Source organism: Adiantum capillus-veneris, chromosome 29 (genome assembly GCF_014529385.1).
Source record: "Adiantum capillus-veneris isolate H3 chromosome 29, ASM1452938v2, whole genome shotgun sequence".
Lineage (NCBI taxonomy): Eukaryota > Viridiplantae > Streptophyta > Polypodiopsida > Polypodiales > Pteridaceae > Adiantum > Adiantum capillus-veneris.
Window position 1 is genome coordinate 50,324,398 of NC_140959.1, and position 6,815 is coordinate 50,331,212.

The following is a 6,815-nucleotide window of genomic DNA, read 5'->3' on the forward strand; positions in this document are numbered from 1 at the left end:
GAATTCCAAAAGATACGGGTTTTTAATAGGGGTCTTGACAAAGACTATCGTCTTCATGTCAAGACCCAACATCCAAAAACTTTGGAAGAAGCCATCAGTCATGCACAAAGATATGATGATGACCAAGAGAGGAAAGGAAATGTTCCCTACTCTAAGAATACTTTTGTTAAGAGCAATGTGGCTAAGATCCAATGGTGAGGTAGATCTCCCACACGTTCCAAGAGGAATAAGAGACAATCTACCTCTTCACGCCGCCAAGAGGCTAAGAAGCCTAAGCAATCACTAGATACTCCACGTGGGTCTCTCAGCACTACTGATTTTGAGCCTGCAAAGAAACACAATTTGTGTTTAGATGCCTTTTGGACCAACATAACAAGAGAGATTGTCCTCTTTTGCAAGGCAAAGAAAAGGCCATGCACACGGTGCAACACCTCACATTAGATTCATCTCCTAAATATTGTGATGTAGAGGTTCTTCATATGGAAGAAAAGCACAAGTGTTGTGTCAGTTAGTCAGCACATTGGGTGCTAGTAGCCAATCAGAGCTTTTATTTAATGAACGGATTGTGGGGTCTTTTGAGGTAAAAAGACCTATTAAGCAAGGTTGCCCACTAGCTCCTTTTTTATTTGCCATTGGATCTCATCCCCTAATAACAATTCTTGAAGATAGTTCTTCAAGAGGGGAGATTCAAGGGCTATCCCTTCCCAACAACAACCAATTGGTGGCAAAGCTATTTGCAGATGATTCACTACTCTTTCTCAAAGCTTGTCCTCAGGTGATCAGGAAGGCTCTAGAGATTGTGAAAATGTATGCCATTGCATCAAGGTCAAAGTGCACTATTGAAAAATCTAGATTGATCTCCCTCTCAGAAGGTGACTCATTTGATCCGAAAATGTGGTCCGGGGAGGTTGTGTCCAAAGGGACGGTATTTTGGCACTCGACAGCCCCTCAAGGGGTGGATATAACCCACAAACAAAGATTCTCATGGGTGTTGAATAAGATAAGGAGCAAGTTGAATATGTGGGAGTATGTGCTTATCCCTCTTGTAAGCAAGTTAAAAGTGGTCAATTTGTTTATGCTCCCATATATAGCATTTAATGGCCCACTGCTTAAGATAGCCAAAGGCAACTGGAAGGAGTTCTTAAAACCGATGAAAAGACTCCTCTAGAAAACAACATTAAAGACTTTCTACCTTGGCAGTGGGCAAGTTGGGAGGCCATAGCAAGACCGGTGGAGCATGGCAATCTCATAATATTAAACCTTAGTACTCACGTGGAGGCCCAGTGTACCAACTTTGTGGTTGCAATCACGAAGCGAGATCAAGCATGGACTGTTATGACAAAGGCCATGATGGACAATGCCAAACTATGCTTGCAAGGTGGCCAATGGAAAGAGCTAGATTTGCACAACAAGTTGCTTGCACATTGGTGGTCTAACATGAAGTTTGGGTGCTTAATTAGAGAGCTTGCCCAAAAGTGAAACAGACAGCAGAGGCCTTGGAATGGGGAGAGGTAACTAGATACTTTCACAACTCGATGTCTCACTGGTCCCTGTAGATATCTAAGGCGGGAAGCATCTTGTTGAATCCCGCTTGGAGGGAGGTGGCCAGAAAGATGAACAACAAAAGAGTACAACGACTGGGCCAGTTTTTGGACTACAATAGTAGTGACTGGAAAGGATCGGACCAACTAGCCTCCTAGATCCATCTCAATGGGACTAAAATATTGCTAGTAAATAGAGTCTTAGAACGGCTTGTCAATTGCTGCCTACCGACCTGCAATTCTAGGTTTGATTGAAAAGCATGGTGGTGGCCAATAGATACACTTCCATAAACCGCACACCAAGGAGGTGTACAGCATCCTCATGGTATCGTTGGATTGGTTCTCCCCCTTGAACAAGTAGTGGAGCAAGCAATGGCCAAAGGCAAGATGAGTGACTGCTAGGAAAATCTGGTGCCCACAATGGCCGCTTAGGATGAAGGCTTTTTCTGGAAGGTACTCTGGGGGGCCTTCCAACTGGGGTGAAGGTCCTAGCTAGAGGGACTAGTCATGATAGATGCCCGCAATGCAGATCAGCAAGTGAGAGCCTCCCCCACCTTTTCAAGGATTGCACGAGGATTTGTGGCCTGGCAAGAAAGTCATGCAAGTGGATTCAAAAGACATGGAAGATTGGGTTCTGCAAGAACAATCTCTTCTTGGGTAGCAAAGGTGTTCCTTAGCCAACCACTTCTAATCAATACACAAATTGTTACTTTAAACACGTCTAAAAGGCCTAGAAATGTTTGAAAACATCATTAAAACAGACAAGTTCACGGAGATCATTCAAGAAAGCAAGGGAGCGATTATAGCCATTAGAAAACAGAAGTACACTGAAGAGTGGAACAAGGTTGTGACTGTAGTAATATCAAAACCACATGGGTAACTATCTGCTCCTTATCCACTCAAGTGTTTTACCTTTTCCATGGGGTGGCCCCCCTATTAGCCGATTTACTAATGGTTGCTAGAAGATGTCATGGCTCGACATGAGCATGACTAGTAATTGTAATTCTTTTGGGTTGTTAATATAATCCACTCATGATTGTGACTTTTTCCAAAGAAAAAAAAAGAATCTAATGGGATGCTTATGGGAAGTTTGAAGGAAAAGAAAATGAGAAGAAAGGGGTTTTATTTTTGGTGGGTTGAGGGGGAGGGGGGGGGGGGGGGGGGGGGGGGGGGGGGGGGCGTTACGTATGGTGTGACAAGGGGGGTTACAAGTGGTGGGGTGGATGCACGTGGGCAAGAAGGGGGGCATGTCAAATGGACCACATGGCAGGTAGGGCACAAAGCTAGCACGTGAGGCATTGATTGTACACCTTGGCAGTATGCGACAAGACGAGCCAGAGTTTGGGAAGGCACGATGGGTGTGCATCTCAGGTGATGGCAACATTGCCTTTTTACATAGGTAGCACGGCTGGCTAGCCCAAAGCTATCAAGGTAGAGCAAGGAAGGTTCTTGAGTTTTGAGCAGTGGCCTACAATTGATTTTAGTCTTTGATTTTTCACTCAGACGTTAAGAAGACTAGGGAATGCACCTGAATGGAATGGAGAGGTTGCTAATTAATAGAGCTTTGGAAAGGCTAGGCAATCTCTTAATTCCCTTAAGTGTACCCAACTCTGAGTTGAAATCCTAGAAATGGCCATAGAGTAGCCACTTCCTCAAACCACACACCAAGGGCATATACATAGCTTTGATACACAAGGCAGACTGGTTCGCCCCCCTGAACAAATGGTGGGGTAAGTAATGGCCAGAGGCTCGGTGGTTAGCATCATATGGAACCCTCGGCTACCCTAGTCAATGAAGATCTTTCTATGGAAGGTTTTATGGGGGCCTTGCCAATAGGTGACAAGATCTTGGCTCAAGGTATAGGCTCCGATAGGTGTTCAAGCTGCAGAACTGCTAGGGAGGACGTGTCCCACTTATTCTTGGAGTCCCCGGGTGTACAAGGCTTGGCAAGTAAGGTTGGAAAATGAATCCAAATGACTTGAAATTTTGGGTTCTCCTTGCAAGGAAAGGGATGATAAGCCAACCGATTATGCTATGTACTTAAGTCGCTAGATTTTGCTTCTTCCACCATATTTGGAAGGCCAAGAATGGTTGAGTGTTCATCTAGAAGCTCTCGCTAGCCAACTATGCAAAGATTATCCATGATAGCGGGGAAACTATTATTGGGATTGGAAAAAGCAAGACTTCTAACGAGTGGAATTGGGTAACTTCTACCGCCAGGTCTATGTCAATTTGATGTTTGTGAGGATGGGGATCCTTTTGATCATTAGTTTCCTTTGGAATGGTCGTGGCCATGGCTCAAATTGAGCATGGTGTTGATGTAATGGTTTTCTCTTGTTAGTATAACCTCTCACATATTGTGAGGTTTGCCCAAAAAAAAAAGGACAAGGGCATTTGTGGAGATTCCAAAAAATGAAAATCAAATTGAGCTAGTAGATGAGCTAGTAAGTCCTTGCATGTTCGTGTGTAGTTGTTATGATTACATTGTGGATTGTAGTGATTTGTTCTAATCCCCCTACTTTCTCTAATCTCCCCTTACATTACACAAAATCTTCACGAGATTTCCATTCCATACAGCATTGCGCTTGTAGGGAGCTAAAAGTTGAACGCATTGTTTCCGTATCAAACTCACGCAGTCAGTGGGATATAGCCATGCAAGCTAACCACTCCACCCCATCCCATGATGCCTCCTTGGTAGTGCCTCCCAAATAAAAGAAGAGATACCCTACCTTATGGCCCCCACAACCTCACACGATGCGTCAACACAACTCAGTGTTGTCACCAATCTTGGACTCCCACTCAAGCCAAGCTAGTGTGCACGCATTGTCGCAACCAAAGATGACTGGCAACCTTTTCCTTTTTCTTTTTCTTTCAAGAGGGTATCTAATGAGATATTCTCTAATGAAACACCATTTTAAAATTAAACCTCCCTACTAGGGTAAAGACCCCAGTTCAAGAACACTTCACAAAGGGAAGCTTGAAATTGCATTTTGCATGGTCAATTTGAACGCTAAGAAGCGTAGTCAGAAGCTCAGGAGCAGGGCTATTATCAACAAAGGTGACATAGCTTTCTCATGGGGTATGGGCTTATATTTCAATGTAAAACGGCTTAGAACGAGACTTGATTTTGGTCTCCACGAATGCCATCGTTGCCGATCTTATACCCCTAAAACACGTGATCACAAATTCCCTATATGTTACAAAGGGCCCCACTTAAACAACAAGGTCAAAGGCTCACATTGGCATTCTAAATGATAAAATAAAAAGAAAGTAAATTAAAAAAAAAGAGGAAAATACCAAAATACCCCTAATGGTATCATGAGCTCTTGAGATGAAATCGTTCATCTAGCCATATACATCGAGCAGGCATTGTCATGTAAATTTTTGGTTTGCAAAATATACTCTAACTTAGTAGTTTTGCAATATATATATATATATATATATCATCATCATTTTAGTCACAGATCCTTCTATGTGCTCGTTGATGAATAGTTTTGTCTAAGGGACTTAAAGATAAATCTCCACTATCATGAAGATTAAGCCATCCACAAATTGAGGCAAATCCATCCCAAACTATATAAAGATACATTATGAATTTTAATATTTGAGGGATATTTTGAGAATTTCCATAAATTTTAAGGATACTTGGGTAATTTTTCTAAGCAATAAACTAAATGAATTCGTTGAAAAACTAAAACAAAAGATTTTTAATTGGCTTCTTAAGCCTTAGAGGAGTGTTGAGTTAGGCATACTTTTAATGTTTTGAGTGATGATTAAAAGTTACCTTGAATGTTATTTCGATTTTAATATATATATATATGTGTGTGTGTGTGTGTGTGTGTATTTTTATACCACCTTTCATTTCATAGCCTCGCATGGCTTGACTTTTCTTGCATTCTATACATTAATTCCAATCGATGTTCGGGAAAGTCTCTTCTATTAAGAAATCCCTAGTCAAGTTTCCTCTTTGCAAAGAAGTAAATCCAAATTACTAGCAACAATTTTGAAATTTGTAGGATTTTTGAACTATTTTCTCACATATTTCATCGATTTTTCTTCCCTTTACCACGGTTTACAACCAGCTAGTCTCGTTTTTCAACCGTCTCAAGGCTAAAATGAGGCAATCCTTTTCTGAACACTGATTCCATTTAAACTCAACCTAATGATTTTATCACTTTCTTATTGTTTTAGAACGCCATTGTGACCCTTTCACTTCTTCTTTTTTTCCTATGCTCACAGAATGTGAGCGATAGATCAATCAACCAAAAAAAGCATATACAGCATCATGCATCACCAATGCCATTAGATACAATCAGTTTACATAATGTCAAAAGAAACACAAAGTCCTGGACTTTTACAAGGAGCCCATACCCATACAATCTTCAAAACTATATCAACAAGAAACTAAGAAGGTCATAGAAAGAGCTTATTGCAGCAATAAGGGAGGAGTTGGGCACTCCATCATCATTTGCAAGGACTCCATCAATCATACAACACTCGACAAGACTCAAACCGAGCAATCACCAAAGCATCCAAAGGGTGTGATCCATAGGCTTTTGTGGCAACCCAAGCACCATTGTCAATGCCCCACACTATCATCCGCCAGCTAGCACGAGGTGAGATAGGCCATAAGGGGGCCATGCCCCATCTTTTGGTGATGCTTGTATCCACCAAGAAGGGGTATCTACCACCCAATTCCAACTTATCAAACACCACTAGAAATGAACAAGACTCCTTTGCCTCCTAGAGGGAGGTGGCAAGGAGGCTCCTCCCACTACAAAAATTGAGGCGATAGGAGAGGGTATCAAAAAACACATCCAAAATGGTCAAAGGCCCCCTAGCAAGACAGTTCCCCGTCTCATAGGAAACACCTATCCTATTATTCTTACACCACAGAGAGACTTCTCCACTTCTTGCCGCAGGAGACCGTTGTAAGCCTCCTTGCTCCAGTCCCTTGCGGGCAAAGCTTCGAAGAACACCATGCAGCCACAACCCCTGCATAGACCTAGAATTGGATACCTAACAATATTTTAATATCTTCATACGAAAAAGTAGGTTTAATAAGCATATTATAATGTCTTCGTAAGAAAAAGTAGGTCTAATAAGCATAGGAAATAATAAAACAATTTAATGAAATGGACCTTTATGAGGTCTTTAAACTAAAAGAATCTTTCAAGAATCAAAATATTAAGGAAAGTTCACTTGAATCAATACTTCACATCATGGGATCAAACTCCTCTCAAGCCACTCCTTAGTCCCTTGCTCTCTAAGGTC